Source organism: Urocitellus parryii, chromosome 5 (genome assembly GCF_045843805.1).
Source record: "Urocitellus parryii isolate mUroPar1 chromosome 5, mUroPar1.hap1, whole genome shotgun sequence".
NCBI lineage: Eukaryota > Metazoa > Chordata > Mammalia > Rodentia > Sciuridae > Urocitellus > Urocitellus parryii.
This window is the reverse complement of record NC_135535.1, coordinates 110,100,580-110,122,284: the sequence shown is the minus strand read 5'-3', so window position 1 is coordinate 110,122,284 and position 21,705 is coordinate 110,100,580.

The window sequence follows — 21,705 nt, the reverse complement described above, 5'->3', positions numbered from 1 at the left end:
GGCCAACCTCATTCCCTTGCCTGGCCCAAGAGGGTGTGTCAGCTGTATCTTTTGCTCCCTTTCCTGTCACTAGTTTCCTAAGTCAAGAAAGGTATGGGGGATATTATCACCATGCAGCTGTCAGCACAAGGAAGCACATGGACCTAGAAATGCCTAGAAACATCTGAATTCCATAAGGACTCCCAATTCTCCCTTTTAACTGTAAACAACTAGTTCCTAATTACTCATCCATCAGAGACACAAGCAATAGGGCTCCAGAAATCACTAGGGACTGAATTTCAATGTCTTTATTTTGTATAATGTCACTACTAACACCATTTGCCCTAAGACCAATAGGTAGCATTTGAATGAGAAGTGACAGGTTCCCTGTTGGCTGCTGTGGTTTGCACCACAATCAGTTGAAGAATAAACACAAAGCAAAACCCCAGTCAGTCTAAGATAACCACAGAGATGACATATGTTTTACATGCAAACTTGAGAGAGTCGAAGAAAAAGCAGAAACAATAAAAAGCCAGGAAAGCATGATGAAAGAATCCCTGACTGACCAATCCTTTTGCTAAGCTGCAATTTTTTCAGTGGAATATGGTGACCCGTGAATGGTGCTCTCCTGGTCCCACTCCACCCCAGTTGGCTGAGTTTAGAATTTCTTCTCTGGGGAAGAGGGTGAATGTCCTACAGTGAGGCCACCACTTGACAGGCTGGATGAATATCCAGGAATGAGAAAGCTGAGAGCAGAAGGGAAAGGCAGTTTCCTTCAGCCCACTTTTCAACCCTGACTGGGCCAGTCTCCAAAGAGCTCACAGCCTCCAGAGCTGCAGTCATTATCATGTTGTCACAGTCACAGTGGGCTGTGGGCAGAATGATGGCTCAATACCTTAGCTTACAACCTCCACTTCCGGGCCCTCATTTCCTTCCTTCATCAAGCAAAGTAAAATGATGAAGACCCAAGACAGCTGGAAACCCCCACCTTGTTACTCCATGGTAAATTTATGTCTTTTTGCACTCAGGACCCAGCCTGCCATGTCTACCTCACTCCAATACTACACTTACCTGGTGGCAGCTTTCTGTTGTCCTATCCTAACCAAGCTCCAAGCACCAGCGTATGGCTTATTCATCTTATCTCTCAAACCCAACATTGTGCCTTCAGAGGTTGTTCAATAAGTGTTTGGGGACTGAAGAGCAAAAGGTGGTGGTAGAGATAATCCAAATGAGAAAATGTGAAAGGCCATGAAGGGTGAGCTGTCACCCTTGACAGAACAAAAATGCTTTCTCTGGGTCATGTGGCTAGGTCACCTGTTTTCAGAGATGCTTTAATCCTAGTCATGCCCATTATCACCACAACATTAATGATGACATACTTAGAAGGTATGAAAGGTAACTACAAACCACACCTATATTTTTTATAAAGGCAATATGATGTATTGGCTTAAACACCAAGTTTTAGCCAGAACTGCATGCATTTCAATCCTAGTCTTACCATGTATGAGTTAAGGGTAGTGGTGAAAGTTCTTCACTCTGCTGATGCTTCCTTATCTGTAAAATGAGGATAGTAATACCACCTCCTCATGGGTTTCAGGTGAGATCATAAGTGTAATACAACAATGCTTTTCATGGTCTCGTTCATTGTTTATTGCTGATCTCAAGCACCTGCTCAGTGCTAAAGCAACCAGAAAACTGAGTTCCTACCCTTCTGCTTTTGCAATGAGGGAATGGCATGAATCTAACAAGGCAGGTCAAACTCAAAAGTGTCCAAACATGTAACTGACTTGGGCCAAGTAGTCAGGTGCAAATGAAGCAGAATCATATTCACATGGAAATCCACCCTTTCCCTCTGGGCTGGAAAAGACAGACTCCGTGGCTCTCACTTCCTACTTTGAAGAAACTTGAATATAAGAGTGATTTCCCTTGCTTCTTAATCTCTGTAAGAGAAACAACATAATTGTGACACTAAATGGGAGTCAACCCTTGGGCTTCACGAGAGACAGTGAGAGGTGGTGGGAAGATGTCAGATGGGAGCAGGCAAGTCCTACCTAAAGGGAAGATGCTACTCCTCCCAAACAGCTGTCAACACACAGTCATTGAACCTATGTTTAGAGGCTTTTTGATAACTCAAAGATAACTCAGAATTTTTAAATATTATGCATGTTCAAATATCATGTACAAAATGGCAAGCAAATTCATTGCAGAATTATTTGTAATAATGAATGACAGAAAACAATCTGTGTTTAAGGAAGTTGTATGCATCCATACAATGGGATGCTGTGGCTCTGTAAGAAAGAATGAGGAAATTCTGGAAAGATTGATAGAGGAATAAAAAACCAACAAGATGAGTTAAGTGAAATAAAAGCACAAGGTTTTGTTTAAAATGTGTACAGTATGCTAAAATTATGTAAGAAAGAAAAGGATTATATTATGTATTTGAATAGGCTCATATTTGCAAAAAAAAAAAAAAAAAGCCCTGAACCTATACATAAGAAAGTAATAAAAAGGGGTTACTGGGGCAGGGGCAGAATGGACAGATGGAGACAAGGATAATATTTCACTAAATATCTTTCTACAGTGATTTGATTTTTCAAGCACTGTGAAAGTATTGCTTATACAAAAAATAATATAAAGACATTGCACATAGCAGCCACTGTGAACAAAACACATCTACAGGCTGCCAATGGACTCCCAAACTAGAGAGGCAGACCAGTTGGCAACATAGGGTCCAAGTTTTACTAGGTTTGGAAACAAGCAGGTTGTCAAAATCTGGCACCTGGGACTCTCTCTGGATTGCCTGGCAATAAGCTAACTGAGCCCAGTAGCTCCCCGCTCCCAGGGGAAAGGGATGCCCTGCTACCTCCCTTTGGGTAAACTGCCCAATAATTCAGGTTTCCATGAATCTGGGGAGCTCTAAGGCCTCCGGCTGAAGGGCAGGTAGAGTTTCCCAATGTTCCTCAACAGTTAAGTCTGCCTGGAACCCAGATGGTCTGTTTGTTCCCCTCTGTCAACGGTCTGCCCCACTCGATCTAAGATATGGAGAGTGACAGGAAGGTGAAGCTCCTCCCCTGGAGCACAGCTGGACCCCACTGCAGCACACTTCTCTAGAGAATGCCAGAAACAGAGGTTATGTGCTCCTCCTGACCCTTCTCCCTGACACTGCCAGGCAGCACCACAGGACACTGTTCACACCCACTCCTAGACCTATGCAAGTCCTCAGCCTCGTCACTAGGAACAAGCAACGCAGTGTTATGGGTTGAATTGTGACCTCCAAGGAAAGATATTTTGAAGACCTAATGCTTACCCTGGCATTTCAGAGTGTGACTTTGTTTGGAAAGTGGGTTGTTACAGATGTAATTGTTAAGCAGAGGTCATCCTGGAGTAGATTGGGCCCTTCATCCAATGAGACTGTGCTCTTATAAGATGTCAAAGAGAGACACACACGGAGATAATGAAGGAAGAGTCCAGAGCAATGTGCTTGCAAGTTAAAGAACACTAAGGATGGCCAACAAACCACCAGCAGCTGCGAAGAGGCAGGAAAGAAGCCTCCTGAACAAGGAGAGGAAGCAAAATGTATTGTCCCCCAGTGCTCTTGGACTCCAGAACTGGGGGACAATACGTTTCTGCTGTAAATCACATAGTTGTGAAACTTTGTTATGTTAGCCCTAGGAAACAGTTAGCAACCTTGGTCCAGCTCAAATGGCAAAAGTGTCTGAGAGTGTTCCATCTTAGCATGTGCTCAACAGATATTGATGACAACTCTGCCCAAATGAATGAATGATCAAGGACCTTGATGATCAAGTTTCTAGGACCTTGAATGATCAAGTTTCATTTTATAGAAATATATCCAAAAATCACCTGATAAACAGTAATTTAATACTGACCTTGTGAAGAATATAAGATAAATAAAATATCCTATTGCTGCCCTAAAGGAATTGAAAGTCTTCTTGAAGATTCAAGAAAGACACATAAAATGTAACAACACTTATCATAATAGACAAATAAGCATCATCTTACACCCCCCTTCCCAGCCCTGCCAGTGAATACCACAGATGTCACTCTGAACTACATCCCACTGTGCTCCAGCCGGGTTCAACCTTCAATTGCATCTCATTTTAACTGCTCCTGAAATGTGTGTGTGGAAGAACAGGTTTCCCAGTTCTGCAGGACATTCTTTAGAATGCCAGGCTGTTGGACAATTTCTAGAAGCTGTCACCACCGCTCCTGGCATGGAATCTAAGCCTCCTGCACACTGCAGACACCCACTCTCATTCACATTCATTATCTGCTGCCCTTGGTCTGAGTCTCCCCATCAATTTCTCAACAGCTCTCTCTTCCTGGTTAAAAAGGCAGACCCTGGAAGGACATGAGCCTACTCTGCAGCTCTCAGTGAATCTGACAACAAAACACAGGAGATCCGGGTGGTGTTGGGGTTCACTTTGGAGGGTTGACAGGGTTTTGAAAGAAGGAAACATTTTGTGTTGCCATGTCACTGCAGCATTACTCAAAACAACCAAGACATGGTAATGACTGAAGTCCACTGTCCACGGACAGTGAACAAAAAAAGAAATTTGACAATAATAAATTCTGGAGAGGCTGTGGAGAAAAAAGAACACTTCTACACTGTAGGTGGGAGTGTAAATTAGTATGACCTTAAAGGAGATCAGTACTACAGAAAAATCAGAGACCCCTAGAAGAGATATTATTTTCCTCATTCTCTTTCAGAACATTTGTTTGTCTGGCTCAGTCTTCTTGCAGGTGGCTACTCCCAGCAAACCCCACATCTAGCAACCTCTGAGTCTCACCACAGTCTCACCTCATGTCCATCTACACATCTGAGGGGAGAAGAGACAGAATACTTGCCTGAACCTTCCTGGAGCTCTGTCTGGGTCCCAGGGCTCTGGAGTCTGGCTCCCTCGGGTTGCTTCTCCATCTCTCTCCTTAGGAAGACGTAGCAGTGCCAAGTGCCCAGTGGAGGTCCTGGCTGGGCTCATGGAGGAAGAGTGGCATGTCCTGCTGCCCCACCCTTGACAAGCAGCCTGAGGATCTAGCTGTGGCTCTGTGCCAGCCTCCCCAAGGGCAGCTGTGGTCAAAGCACGACCTGCCGGTAGAACAGAGGAAAAGGTTCTTTGCTTTGACTTTGAGAAATTCACTATGGAGTCTCCAGCTAGAAAAGACTTTGACACTCAACTTTCAGCCTGTGGTCTGCATCGAACTTTGAGGTAGACACTCTGCCTGATGAGCAATATTCATTGATCCCTTCCTCCCTTCTAGCAGGACTCTAATGTAGTTCACCACTCAGGGTAGTAAGCTTATCCCCAGACCAGAAGTCTCATCCATTCAAAACAAAAGCAGGCCCCTTGCCAGTGAACAAGTTGGGATGTCCCATTATGAGACATGAGAGGAGACTTGCTGGGGGAGCTCCTGCAAATGCTTTCCTGACTCTGTCTCTGCTGGTTGTTATACTGTCTGGAACTTCTGCAGCCACATTGTGACTATGAGGGGGAAGCCTGAGGACAGAGCAGAAAGAAAGAACCGGTCTTTGATAGCATTGCTGAACTACTGAATTAGACAACCCTGACTTCTCATAAGTATCATTATTTAAACCTATTGAGTGAGATTTTTGATACCTACAGCTAAGATTTCCTAAGTGATGTGTATTCAGGTGTCCCTGAGGTCATGGACTATATGCCTGAGTCACAATCCCACTGATCTGACTACAACATATCCAAACTTCATGTCACACACACACCGTCTCTTCTCCCTACCATTCCTGGGTGCCCAGTTTCTTCTCCAGACCCATTTTACCATATTTTCAATATAGTACTATATTCTACAACATATGTCAATACTATTAATTAAGAAACACTTTTACCCCCTCTGAGGTATCAGACACTTTGCTGGGCTCCAGGGATTCAAAAATGAAGCCTTGAAAATAGTGGGGAGGTTCCTAAAAAAATAAAAATAGAACTACCACATGATCCAGCAATCCTACTTCTGGGCATATACCCAAGGGAAACAACATCAGTAGCTCAAAGACATTTTGTGTTGCCATGTCACTGCAGCATTACTCAAAACAACCAAGACATGGTAATGACTGAAGTCCACTGTCCACGGACAGTGAACAAAAAAAGAAATTTGACAATAATAAATTCTGGAGAGGCTGTGGAGAAAAAAGAACACTTCTACACTGTAGGTGGGAGTGTAAATTAGTATGAACTTAAAGGAGATCAGTATGGAGGCTCCTCAAAAGACTAGGCATGGAACCATCATATGATCCGACTATACCTCTCCTCAGTGTTTATCCTGAAGAATCAAAGTCATCATGCTACAGTGATACATGCATGTCCATGTTTATAACAGTACAACTCACAATATCCAAACTATGGAACCAGCCTAGGTGTCAATCATCGGATGAATCTATAAGAAAAATGTGGTATATATATATATATATATATATATATATATATATATATATACACACACACACACACACACAGAGAGTTTTATTCAGTCACAAAAATGAAATTATGTCATTTGCAGTAAAATAAATAGAACTAGAGACATTTTGTTAAGAGAAGTAAGTCAACTCAGAAGGACAAGGGTCATAGGTTCTCTCTTATATGTGGAAGCTAGAGAGGACGAAGGAAAAGAAACATGATGAGGGTTGGTGGGATCTCATGAAGATCAAAGGGAGATCAGTAGACTAGAGGAAGTGACCAGGAGGTAGAAGGAGGGGAGAAGGGGGGAAGTGCAGGGGAGTGACACTGGCCAAATTATATTGTTATATTGTGTGCATGTAGGAATATGTGACACGAGAAATCCCACCACTGTGTACAACTATAAAGCACCAATAAAAAACATAGACAAAAAAAGAAATTGTGAAATACCCACCCACACACATACATAATATTATACTGTATATACTGCAGTAAGGAATATGTGTGTATAATGAATATATAATGAAGTATCATTCAGCCATAAAAAGAAGGAAATACTGCCATTTGCAACAACATGACTGAAACTTGAGGGCATTATGCCAAGTAAAATAAGTCAGAGAAAGACAAACACTGTGTGGTCTCATCTTACATGTGAAATATAAAAAGCTGAAGTCTTAGAAACAAAGAATAAAGTGGTGATTGTCAGGGGTTGGGAGGAGGGACAGGTAGCTGAGGGAAGGTTGTCAAATGGTGGAGAATCAGCCAGGCACAGTGGTGCACACCTATAATTCCAGTGGCTTGGGAGGCTGAGGCAGGAGGATCACAAGTTAAAATCCACCCTCAGCAAAAGTGAGGTGCTAAGCAACTCAGTGAGACCCTGTCTCTAAATAAAATATAAAATAGGGCTGGGGATGTGGCTCAGTGACTGAGTGCCCCTGAGTTCAATCCCTAGTACCACACGCCACACCCCACCAAAAAAAAGGCAGAGTACTTCAGTTACAAGATGAATAAGTTCTGGGGACCTCACACACAGCACGACAACTATGGTTAACCATACTGCACGTATACTTAAAATCTGCTCAGGAGAGTATCTTCAAGGTTCTTGCCATACATGACACATGGTAACTAGATGAGGTGGTGGATGGGATCACTAACTTGATTGTAGGAATTCTTTCATAAAATATGCATGTACTGAATCATCATTTGCACACTTTAAGTTGATACCATTTCACTTGTCAATTATAGCTCAATAAAAATGAAGACTTGAGGAATATGCAGTGGGCGAGACACCCCCTTGGTAAATAGACAAGTTCAAGATGGCAAATGTTATGCAGACGCACACTTTTCTGCATTGAGCACAAAGGACCAGGGAGACCAGGCTGGGACAATGCTAGCACAATGACCCGCTGAACACAGATGTGTTCTTGCAGAAATTTGCAAGCAAAAGAGAGTGAGGAAGACAGACCTTCTAAACCAAGGATAGAAATAATGATAAAAGTAAGTAAACAACAGTGGCAGCTAACAGTTCCTGGTTACAAAGCACCAAGCAACATTTTAAGTGATTTCCAAGTATTAACATAATTAATCCTCCTTCAAAACCTATGAGGCAGCTCTGAGTATTAGCCCCATTTTATGGATAAGCAAACTGAGGTATGAAGAGGTTGAGTGATACAGGAAGTGGTAGCAGAAGCAGGATTTCAGCCAAGGTGATACATCTCAGGGCTTATAATGGTTACTGGTTTACACCAGTAGTTCTCACAGTGGTCACCAGAAAAGTGGTAGCAGCAGCCCCTGGGAACTTGTTACCAATTCAAATCCTGGGCCTCATCTCAGATCCACTGAGTCAGGTCCTCTGAGGATAAGATCCCATATGTTATGCTTTAAAAAGCCTTCCTCATAATTCTGTGGCCTGCTAATGTTTGAGAAAGCCATAAACATGTGATGAGAAGGTCTGACCTACTCAGAAGGTATGAATGGTACAAAGGAGGCAAAAGTCAGAGGGAAGCTAGGGTCAGTTGGGAGGCTCTTGCTTCTCCTCCTAAGGAGAATGGGTTTTATTGTGTGGGCTTTAAGGCAAAGGTGGGGATGAAGCTGGACAGTGGCCTGATTGAGCTTTGTTTGTTGGGACAGGGTCTCTGCCGTTAGTGCCAGTAATGGATTGGAAGGGGAAGAGCACAGAAGGAATCCAGGAAGAGGCTGATGTGACGATCCAGACAAACAATAGCAGGGGCTGCATTAAGGTGGAGGCAGTGCAGAGAGGAGGAATGGGGACCAGTTCAAGGCCAGATTGTGAAAAGGATCACTGAGCTTGCAGAAATGTCTAGGAGGGCTCTATGGCTTCTGGCTTCAAAGGTTAGGTAGATGGTGAAATTACTTGGCCAGATTGGAAACACTGCAGGAAGAACCAGTTTGGCAAGGAAGAGAACTAGCTCCACTTGGGAAATGTTAAGATTGAGATGTCCATGAAACATCCGGATGAAGGTATTTAGGAGGCAGCGTGAGAGAAGGCGATGCTGGGGAGGTGAGGGATCCAAGATAGACACATAGGTCTGGCATTCACTAGTTTAAATATGATGGTTGATGCCACAGACGTAATTACAGCTACTTACAGAATGGGTACAGGGATGGGGGAAGAGAAGGCTAGAATTGTGTAAGACACTGACATTTAGGTAACACTCAGAGAAAGTCATCTGAGGAGAATCAGTCCTCAGAGAGAAGAAGAGAAAGAAAATAACATCTCAAAAGTCAGGAGATGAGGAACAGTGGAGAATGGTCCAAGAAACAAAGGACTGACAGCAGTTTCAAGTGTTGCAGCTGTTAAGATTTAGAAGAAACACTGGACTTGGCAAAGAGGTCATGGGTGAACTCAGTAGGAGCAAGGATGCAAGCCAAAGCCATACGTACTCCCAGATTTATTCTCTAGATGACCAATCTCTCACGTGCCAGGCTTGGTGCTGGGGACATAGTGATGAACAGCATGCACATGAATCTCATTCTTACCAGTGTGGAAGACAGAAAATGAACAGAAATTTCAAAAAATAACTATGGGATCAAAACAGAGGTAATCTCTCTGATGACGAGATATAAGGTCTTGCTCTAGGAAACACAGAGCAACAAGACTAATGGAAGACGATAGAGGGGAGAGCACATTGAAATTGGGTCCACAGGTGAGTAGGAGTAAGGCAAGGGAAGCAGTTGGGAAGAAGGAACTGCAGGTGTAAACAGCCTCAGGTAGAAAGGGCTTTTTTCCAATGGAAGGAAACCAGGGTAGACAGAACAAGTCTAACATGGAAGAGAGTGGAAGGAGACGAGGCAACACAAGAGGGCCCTGTGGGTGGGGATTTGGAACTTCAATCCCAAAAAGCCACTGGAAGCCACTGAAGTTAAAACTTAAAAGGTTGGGAGACACTTTCTCTGATTTGTATTATTAAAAGATGACTTGACTATTTGTGTGGAGAATTTGGGAGGGGAGAGATTGGGAGTGGATACATTGGTGCTAGTGAGAGAATTATTCTAGTCCGAGATGGTGGGATTGTGGATTGGGGCAGATACAGCATATAGGTGGGTGCAGGTGAATAGATTCTAGAGCTAGAGGTTAAAATCAAGAACTGGTGGCTGATTGGATGTGGTAAATGGGGAGAAGGAAAGGGTTGAGGCCAGATTGGACTCTGTGGTTCCCTCCATATTCATTCTTGAATATTCACCAGGGCCACTGGGATGAAAGAACTCATGTCCCCTGAACTCCAAGAGAACAAGGTCAAATGCTACTGACTTTGACAGGGTTTAAATCAGCAATCAAAGGACAGGTCCACTGAGTCTTATCCCAAGGTACCTCTCATCCCTTAGAGATACAATTCTTCCTTCTAAACAGGCCTCCTGAACGTCTCTTCCTCTTGTTTGGCCATGCCACTTCTGGCATCGTGTCCTGATGGGGTGGGTGCTGAGCAGAATCCACCCCGGCTGGGCAAGCCTCACCAGGAGTGGTTTCTCATCAGAAACCCATGCACTCTTCAGGGCATTCAGCACAGTTTGAGCAATTCTAGGTTCCTAAATGCCAGGTTCCATTTGGCTACATTTCCCTCTCATAATTTTTCCAGTTTTAAATACATATGCTGTACTTCTATTGCCAGCGTTACAGAAAGATAAGTACCTGGATGGGCCATCCCACTCAGAGTCTTGTATAAAATATTTTTAAAAATCAATATTTCTGAAAGCATTGTTGAGCTAGGGATAATTCCGCATCAAGAATAACCAGGTGCCAACAATCCAAATGACCCTAATGTGTTTACAGAAATAAAAGATAAACTTGAAGATATGTGCAGGAAACAAAAAATCATGAGAAATAGCCAGGAAGATTTGAAAAGTGGACAGAAAATTTTTAGAAATTTATAAAAGAAGATTGAAAAAACAAACTCTGAATAGACTTACTAGCATATCAGACAGTATGAGGAAGAAACAGTGAATTAAAAGCTAGGTCAAAATAAATTAATAGAAATGCATCACAGAAAGACAAAGACACAGAAAAATATGAAAGAGATTAAGAGATATGAAAAACAGTCTGTCCATGCAAATGGCTAGTGCTATAGTTTGGATCCCCAAATGTCCCCCAAAAGGCCTCTGTGTTAAATGCTTGGTTGTCAGGGTGGTGCTTTTGGGAGGTGGTAGCACCTCTAAGAGCTGGGGCCTACTGGGAGGTTTCAGTAACTAAGTGAACATTTCAATAGCTAGCTAAGAGGATTTTGAATGTTTCCCCCCAAAGAAATGATGCATGTCTGAGGTGAACGATATGCCAATTACCCTGATCTGATCATCACATATTGTTTACATGTATTGAAATGTCATACTGTACCCAATAGATATATGCAATTACTATATGTCAATTAGAAATATATTTACTGAAAAAAATAAAGCCTAACAATATGTCTGTCTGGAGTCCCAGAAGGAGGAAAGAGAGACCATTTAAACAGATCACAGTTATAAATTTTCTAAAAGTGATGAAAAACACCAGTACCCACATCCAAGGATCCCCAAAAGAATAAATAAAAAGAAATTCACGTCCAGACACAGTTCAGTGAAGCTGCAGAACACCAAAGACAATATTTTAAGGCAGCAGAGAGAAAAGATATTGCTTTTATGTGATTACCATTTAGGCAGCTTACTTCTCATTAGCAATGAACATTCCAAAAGACAGCAGTAAAATACCTCCAACATGCCGAAAGAAAGTAACTGTCATCTGAGAATCATACACTTCAAGAATAAAAGAGACAAAGACATTAGTCGCCAACAGCAATGACAACAAAAATGGAGTTTCCCACATGCAAATACTCATATAAAAGATGTATTACAGACAGGAAGGGAGAGAACCCAGATAGAAGATCTGAGATCAAAGAAAGGATGAAGAACAAAGAAAGCAAAAATGGATTTTCTCAGTGTGTTGTTGAAGAAATAATGTAGCTCGTAATGATGTATATCTTGCTGCCATCTCTTACCGTCTAGGAAACTCAAATCAAGTTACTTCATCTCTCAGAGACTCAATTTCCTCATCTTAAAAATTCACATAATAGTGCTACTTATGCAAAGTTTTGTGAGGAATAAATTAGCAAATATACATAAATGCTCCCAGCATTGATTCTGCATCTTGAATGTGTAAAATAAAGGTTCATTTCTTATCCCTTTGAAAATGAATAAATAAACAAATAGATAAGATATGGTTATCAACAAAGAATGACTTCCTCTATATAGTTCTAAGATAAAATTTTGACAATTCATATTTTATATGAATCTGCACTACAGAGCTGGTGCTCAGTGGTTATTTTCTTTTCATCTTTCTAGTATTGACCCTAAGATCTTTAAACAAAATATTTATGATTTATTTATTTAAAAATACTGCATGTGAACACACAACCCCCAGGGATATACCCTGGATTCCAGTTTACCTCAATACTTTCAAATAATTTGTGGTCTGTTTTATGGGGCCATAAAATCCACTCTGGCCCATCCACAGTGCATCTCTGTCCATCCTTCTCCCCTGCAACCTTCCCCAGAACTCTCTCTCCTTCCAACTAGGAGATGGTGTCACACTAATGACCCCTCTCGCAGGGTCTGCCATGCCCAGACCCATGTTGAAGCCCCTGCCAACTCCATCCACAACTTTACTTTCTGTGTCATGGAGGTCTGAAAAGGGAGAGAAAAGCCAAAGCAATAAAAGGTGAATAAGAAAAGTTAGCAGAGTCTCTTTTTTAGAGTCTGCCTAATTTTCACTTGGCAACCATTTGTGGGGGGAGCAGAAAAACCCAAACCAATCTTTCCTTGATGTTGTCAAGGAAACAAAAAGCACTGGTCTTGAATTCCTAAGACCTGGGTTGGCGTCCTGACTCTGCCATTAGCTGCTCATGTGTCCTTGGGCATACCACTTAACCTCTCTGATTTGATGTTCCTCACTTGTAAATTAGAGACAATAATTACGTCCTATTTGTAGAGCATTTTCCCATTTACTAAGTGTTTCCAGATCCATCATTTCATTTAGTATGCATATCTAGGTATATCACACCCCCTGCTAAGACCTCACTGCTTTGCTGTAAAGACTTAAAAACAAACCTGGGAGCTGCTGAGGAAACTACAAACCACTTCATGCATTTGATGCTTCATCACCAGGTGCTACAACTAGCCCAGTTATGGGAGTAGGCTCTTGCAAGTCCAAGTATCTGGACTTGAATTCTGATTCTCCACTTATTAGCTGTGAGACCTTGAGAAAATTGTGAGCTACTATAAGCCTCAGTTTCCTCACCTCTAGGCTGAGGAAAACAGTAACAATGCTCTCCAGTGGTGCAGAGCTTTACACATGGCAGGCCCTGGGTGGATGAGAGTTGACTAGAATCTATACCAAGTAATCCGGTGTCTGACCATAAATATGCACTCCCTGACACCTGCCCTCCTCCCTTTCTTCTCCATGGTGGCCTCCACCCTCCACACAATTGGCAAATATTTACAAAGGGAGGACAGAAGCTCTGAATATCAGGATACACCATGGACTACTGTTTCCTGAAGATGACAAAGCCTCATTTTTCCACTTTGCAGGCTGTTTTTTTTTTAGCGAGAGAGAGAGAGAGAGAGAGAGAGAGAGAGAGAGAGAGAGAGACTTTTTTAATATTTATTTTTCAGTTTTCAGCAGACACATCTTTCTTTGTATGTGGTGCTGAGGATCGAACCCGGGCCTGCACGCATGCCAGGCGAGCGTGCTACCACTTGAGCCACATCCCCAGCCCTCTCCATGCTGTTTTGGGAATGGAAACAAAGTCCAGGGTCCCAGTCAGCCTAGATCCCTTTCCCTTCTTCCTCAGAGTCTTGAATTGGCAGGCTGGAGAGCTCTGAGCTATGGGGCAGTGACTATCCTCAATACCCTGTGCTGTTCACCCTACTGACTAAAGCCATTGAAGACTGAGCTAACACTAAATGGATCTATTTTAATGACCTAAGAAGCAGATGGTTTACACAGGCCACACATGAATGAATGGAAATTACATGACTTCAAAACAAAATAAGCAACCCCTGGTGAAGCGGCTTTGTCTTTATTAAGGTCTTTTACCTTGTCACTGTCTGATTCCGTCTTCATAGCACCCCTAAGACATGAAGGGCAGCTTGTATAGCAGAGGCAACTGAGACCCACAGAGAGCAAGTGGTGCAGCTGAGCCTGAACAGTGCTCCTCTCACCAGGCACCTGATGCTGCTGGCAAGCACAGCCCCTCTACCTGAGTCCCCTGACTCATCTGTCCCCCTGCTTCCAGCTTCTGTGGACCCAGGTCCTAAGGCAACTGCATCAGGACTTGAATCACATTGCATTTGCATTAAGGTTAGGACAGGGCAGGAGGGCAGGAGGCATGGTTTAGTCACTCAATTTATGTCTTAGTCCAGAAAATAGAACATACCCTAAGGAACACAAATCAGGTCAATCAGCCTGGAGTTCATGAGCTAAGTGCCATCAGCAATAGAGTGGGTGTGTGTGAGACAGTCAGCTGTGACTGCCACAGTGATGGTTAACATCTCTTTCTAAAGCACCTCTGGGACAGCTCAGCCCCACAGATTTCATAGGCTGCACAGAGTCCATGTGGTTGCTCAGGTTGAATGTGCAATTGAGGCTGCGGCAGGGACGACATGACTGACCACCATTACTAGGCCTAAGATGTGTGATGGGTTGTAAGTGGCCCTGTAATGGGATAGAAAATCAGCCAGGCAGCAGGCCTGACAGGATACAGTAGTATGCCTGTTGCTCAAAGGCTTACCATCTGGACTTCTCATCTCCTGTTTGGGTTGACTTCTCCCGGTGGATCACTGTGTAAGCAGAGGGTGATTCTTTCTATTTCCACAGGGTAGCCTTACAGCACCAACCTAATGGAACATGGTCCATAGAACACACACCTAAATCCATGCTGATTCTAGAAACCATTCAGAGTGTGCACCAAAGTAGGGCCAGTTGGGCTGGATCCCACTCAAAGCCCTGTCTAGATGAAGGGAAGCCTGGAATCCTGGCTTCTTACAGGACTGTAAGCACTTGTTGATTGTAACAGAATCAGTAAAAGGTAGCAGTAGTGGGAGATGGGCCTTAGAAATAGTGTAGGGTTAAGGCACATATTGGGACTTCCTGAGTATAATTTTCAAGCAGAATGATATTCAGATACTGTTTATGAAGATGGGCCAAAAGACTGGCATGGAACATTCCTCCCAGGACTTCTTGCCACCACCTACCTGCTGAACCCTCCCATCCTAGGAGGCCCATTTACCTGGACTTCTCATCTCCTGTTTGAGTTGACTTCTCCCGGTGGATTGTCTGTGCAATCGTTGTATATGCTCTTTGCACTTGGTTTTCTGGTCAAAAAAAGCATTGTGTCCTTTTTCTTCCAGTACCATCCACAGTACATAGTGGGTGCTCAAAAAGTATCTATTACTCCATTTTGGTTTGGCTTTTTTGGCATTAACATTCAACAAAACACATTGACTTAATACAGTGCCAGAAAATAGAGACACAGTGTGTGTTATAATCTATTTGCTGTTCAGTACAAAGTAGACATTTTCCATCTATTTTCAATTCCAATAAAGAGGACTTCTGTGTTAAAAAAATATCTTTCATTTGTAAAGTGTGGTTACATAATGGAAGCCTAGTAATATTTTCATTTTTTCATTAACAATCATTTCACTAATCAGTTCCTTTTTGTGTGTCTTTGTTTCTGATTCAAGCTGTGGTTCAATGTATTAAAATTGCATTCCTATAAAAGCAGTTTTATATTAGGCTTTTTTTTTTTAATGACCTCTCTTACCCTGTGTTTCAGAATGTGCTGTGCCTGGAAGAGTTCACCCAGGATGGAGCTAGAAGATTCCTGCTCTTAATTTCGCAGGTGTGTTAATAGAGCTCTGTTAGGGAGCAGGCCCCTCAATCCTAGCGTTCCATCCTCTGTAAAGAGCCAGTCTGGTGCAAGGGGATCAACTACCTGGGGGAGGAGTTCAGAATGTAGGTGTCTCTATCAGGACTGGATGTGTGAATCCAGATACGTGATATAACCTCTCTGAACCTTGGCTCCTCATCTATGAAATGGGGATGCAAAGACCTCCATTAGTATAAGCGCCCAGTGCATGGAAGGCACCTGATACATTACCTTATTATTAAGCACAGGGCCCATGTGAAAGTCCACTGGGTGTCTTGCTGCCTCCCCAACTGGCTTCATTCCCAGAATTAAGACATCTGCCACAAGTCAGAACCCTATGTCCTAAGCAAAGCGGAACACAAGAAATCTGAGTACCAGAAAAGAGCAGGAGCCAGCGCAGCCCCTGGAGAAGGTGATGACAAAACATAAGGAAATGTGCCATAACACACATCATGGAAGGCATGGATGCTAGAAAGAACACTTTGGAGAAATAGGAAATACACTTGCAGTATTGTGGCCAGGACAACCACAACCTGGGAGTAAATTGCTTGTGCTTGGGTAAACAGAGAATCAAGGTAGAGCAAAATACCAAGAGGGGACAGAAAAGCACAGTCAGCCACGATTAAGAACATGAATAAAGCTGGTTGCCCAACCCCCGCCTGCTGGAGAAGACTCACCAGCTCTCCGCCTGGGGAGGGACACATGGTCAAAGCTAAACTCACACTTTTATAATACGTGTGTAATTAGTGGAAAAACTTAATTTAGCAGTTTGGTAAATTGCATTAGCAATTTATCTATGGTATATAATTAAGCTATTTTCAAGCATTTCTTTTTGGCTAAAGGCTCCTGTTAAGAATCCTAATAGAACGTGGATCACATGATACATATGCCAATCCCTGAGTATTCTAGAATATTCTGGAGTATAAATTAATATTCCCAGACAGGGGCAGTTGTGCATGGTTCCCTACAATGACACCCCAGTGTGGATGAAGGTCGATAGATCAGAAAGCCCAAATTGAGTCCCGGCCCTGAAATTACATGGTTCTGGGAGTGTTGTCACATTCATAATGCTGTTTCTTCATCTGGAAAGAGTCAGGGACAACAGCTACCTTAAAGGACTCTTAGGAAAACAAATGAAGTGCCATACAAAGTGCTCAGCCGGGCACAATGGTACCTGCCTATCACCCCAGTGACTCAGGAGGCTGTGGCAGGACCATCCCAAGTTCAAGACAACTTTAATACCTTATCAAGACCCTGTCTCAAAATACAAAATAAAATGGACTGGGAACGTGGTTCAGTGGTAAAGTGCCACTGGGTTCAATCCCCAGTACCAAAAATAATTAAATAAATAAATAAAAACCAAAGTGACGAAGTGCTCAGCCCCTAGAAAGGCAGTCTCACAGGAGCTCATTTGATTGAATCAAAGCAATATAAAATAAAATAAATCAGAAAGTAATGAGCAATAGCAGCAGAAAGATTGCCGAAGTGGAGAAGACATGGGATGGCGAGGCCTAGAGTGCAGAGGGAAGCCGAAGCAGAGGCTCACCGTGAAGCCTGTTACAGCCAGCACTAAACTCAACCCTATCAGTTTGGGATGATGGAAAAATTCACAATGTGTATATACTTAATGCCACTGAACTGTCCATTTAGGAAGGGTCAAAATGGTAAATTTTATGTTATGTACATTTTATCACAATAAAAAAAGCAAAATATAGAATAAAAGACAAAACCCCAAATCCCAAACCTTAGCCCACCGAACACATTAAAGCAAAAATACTATGAAGGAGAGGTGGGATGACCTCCTATCTATGGGAATCTGTGGGGAGGACACAGGCACCATGGTACCACACTGAAGAAGCATGAGTCATGATCTTTATTGAGGATGCCTTGTCAACCCCAGCTCCCAGAAGACTCAAAAGCCAAAAAGCCACCACAAGCAGAAAGATCTTGAGTTCCACATGCTGACGAGTGGGCTATCCTGATGGGCTAGCCCAGATAGTAATTTCTGGCCGTGACTCCTCCCCTGATATGAAACTCCCAAGAACCTCACCCATCCCACCTGGTGCTCATCTGGGGAGGGCAGCGATGCCATCTACTCAAAAACTTGGCCTCAGGAAGAAAGCTTCTAAAATTTCATTCCTGCCCGGATTATAGGAATGGCAGTTTTGTCATCACCTCCTCCTTCCCGCAGGAAAACAAAACCTATCTAAAGCAGAAGCTGTGTCTCTGGCCTGGGTCTTTATGCCCCTTCCCCCTGATCTCCCTGACCCACTCGTGTGCCCAGAAGGGCATGCCAACCTAGAGCAAAATACATAGGGGGCAAAGGGCTGTCCCTGCTACAAATGCTGCCCAGCCTTCTGCATTCCAGAAATTGCCCTGACCCTAGAGGTCCAGTGGCATTCCCCAGCAGGCTCCTTCCCAGCCTCCAGTTGTCAAAATTAAAAGTCCTCAAGGCAGCTCTCTGGTGGGTAGCTCTACTGAAATCTGGCCAGAGGAGTTGGTGACACAGAAACCCTATGGGGGACCCTCCAGGAAGCAGGCCTTTCCAGTGTCCACTAACATACCTTTGCCCACAAAGCTTGCAGTTTATTTCCAGGGCCTACTTGAAAGTTTCTGCTTCTTCTCTGCCTTTTCAAAGGCCACCCATTCATCTAGGTCCTGCTCCAATCCCACCTCTCTGGAAAGCCACAGGAAATAGGCTTCACTCACTTGCATAAAGATGCTAACATCATTGGTTGTCTTTTTAGATCATCCCTCACTATGGGTTGAATTGTGTCCACCACCCCCAAATTTATATGTTGAGAGACTAACTCCCAATGTGATGGCATTTGTAGATGGGGACTTTAGGAGGTGATTAGGATCAGATGAGGTCATGAAGGTGAGGAAGAGGAGATGCTAGTGGGGGTGAGTAGGCTCTCCCTAGCCCTACCCCCTTTCTCCCTACCATGTATGGACATAGCAAGAAAGTGAATGTCTATAAGCCAAAGAGAGAGCCCTCCAGAAACCAAACAATTTGGCATCATAATCTTAGACTTCCAGCCTCCAGCATGATGAGAAAAATCTTGCAGTTTGTTATGGCAGCTCAAGCAGACAAGAACATCACTTCAAGAGGACTATGCACGCCAGAGCAGGGACCATACTTGCCCTTTTTAAACTGGATCCCCTGCAGGATCCTTTGCTTATAAAGTAGGGACTCAGTAAGCACAGATGATAATTAGGATTCTATTCCTGCCTTCTGGGGAGCTTCAGTTCAAGACTGGCACTGAGAAGGACCCACAAGGAAAGGATGATGGAATTCACCAGCTAACTAGAGACTGGTAAAGTCATCACAAGTAAGAGGGCCAGGTAAGCCTTGACCACTGTGCCTTCTCCCAACCCTAATATGTTCACCTGAGACGGACTGGCAGCAAACTAATCACATTTTACTGAATAGGGAAGAACTCAGTTTAGAGGGCTAACCCTGACAACACATAACTAGTTAAAGTCAGAACAAGTCAGAGGAGGCAGACTGAGAAATAAAGACAGGGCCCTGCAGCTAGGCTACCGGGGTTCAAATCTCAGCTCAGCCTCCTATTAGCTGTGTGACCTTGGGCAAGTTTTTCTACCTCTCAGAGCCTTGACCTGTTCCTGTGTAACATGAGGGAATGACAGCAGTGCCCACCTCATTAAGCAGCTATAAGGACTGAAGGAGTTCATCCACACCAAGATCTGGGCCATGCCTGGTACATTTTTGTGCATTCAACCTCAAGGCACAGTGGCAAGAGGGCCCCTGGAGTTCTGTTTGGTCAGGGAGAGTCTGCAGGAAGTTGCCTCCCTCCCCAATCAGCACAATCCAACCCTCTGTTCAGCATGTGAGGGTGTGTGGTTATGAGGGCAGGTGATGTGGCAAAGTTCCATCAATTGGCTAGGAGAATGCTGGCTGGCTGCAAATCCTGGAGCTCAAAACCGAGCAATCTCTAAAGTAAACAAAGTGAAAATAAACCAATTGCCCAGGTAATAGGAGATTTTCCTCTTGTCTCACTGGTAATGCAGCCACTGAAGCCGACCTCGTACTTTCCCTGGCACTGCCAGGAGTTAAGAAAGGAGAGAAGGAAGCAGCCTGGCTGGAACCCCAAGTGCAGGCTCCAGGAGTGGGGGCAGTCCTGCCCGCTGGCCAGGTGGGCCTTGGCTCACCTGCAGCCTCTGGGCTGCCTCTTGCCCTTCTCACCTTTCTCCCGACAACCCTGGCAGGGCGGAGCATTCCACAGACCCCAGGAATTCTAGGAGCATAGGGCTGGGTGCTAAGGCCCTGGAGGCTCTCTGCTGAACCTCCCTGGGGAAAGGCACCATTTCCACTGCTGTGACTTCAACATGGTTTGAGAGTGCCCCCCCAGGGTTTCATTTGTTGAACTTTAATCTCCATTGGGAAGTATTTCTAGGTTGGAATCTTAAACCAGTTGTGGTGTTTAGAGCTGGGGCCTTTGGCAGGTGACCAAGATTAGGTCAGGTCATTAGGGTGAACATCCATCATTGCATCCTGATGGCTTTATAAGAAGGCGATGTGGGTGGGGAGTGGAGGTGGCGGGTGGGGGAGTGGTTGGAGGAGTGAAATTGATCAAATTATGTTTTTGTGTGTATGAATGTGCCATAACGAAACCCACAGTCCTGTATAACAAATACGCGCCAATAAAATATAAATAAATAAAGAAGAGGAGGGAGAGAGATCAGAGGAGACACACATGCACACCCTCACACCCTGTCCCATGCCATGTGAGGCCATCACCAGATGCAGAACCATAGGGCCTGCAAGATCTTGGATTTGAACCTTTAGAACCATGAGCCAGAATAAATCTCTCTTTCTTGTAACTTACCCAGCCTGGCACTGTCATTACCAACAGAAAACCAATTAATGCATCCTCCCTCCCACAAGTTCTCAGGCTGTGACCCCCCCAGGCAAATCAGATCTTTGTGTAAATAAAGAATCTTTAGGTGTGGAAAAGACAGAGGCCCTTGGATTTGAACCCCAGGGGAGGCCTGCCTGCTCCCACCTCCCTGCATCACATGGGAACACCGGGAGTATCCCTAGAGTCAGGCTCTACCACACCCGGCTTGTGCCTCTATAAATGCTTCCTTCAGCAGCCTTATTCAGGTGTGTCAATCATCAGGTGAGGAAGGAAGTCCCCTGCTAGCATTTTGAGAAAGCCAGCGCTGGGACCCTCAGCAAAGAATGGAATGCACTGTTTCCAGAAGAATGTGCCACAAGAATGTGCCCTAACCCTATCCCTAACCCTACCTTCCTCAAACTGGAAGAGGCCCTGCATGTTCATCACATAGTGGACCCCTCTGGCTATACCCTAGGCAGGCAAGGTACCTCAGGGAGCCAATCCCAACACTGGCCTTCAAGAGGTCCCTCCTATATGGAACTCAGCCCTCAGGGATCTAGTCTGAAAAGGCACAGCAGGACAAAGCAAGATGGAGCAGAACTTGGACACTGGAGGCCAAGACCAACCATGCTGCACAAGTTGCAGAGCTGGTGGAGAATAAAGTCTAGAGTGTGCTTCCTCCCCATCACCAAATTAAGTCATGCCTAGCGGGCCATTTAGAGCAATTGTGAAGGGGAAATAAAGACCCAAAAGGCCACTTGCTGAGTCCTGAGGGGAGAAGGGAGTCTTTGTGTGGATGTCATTTGTAGGTAACAGCTTATGTAATATGATGCTTGGGGGGAGCTCTAAAAAAGCCAAATTTCCTGGGTTCAAACCCTGCTCCTACCCATGGTTAGCTGTGTGATTGTGAACATGATACTTTGCCTCTCTGTTCCTCAATGAATTTTCTGTAAAATGGGAATGACAGCAGTTCCTACTGATGGGGTGGTAGTGAGGCTTTGACAA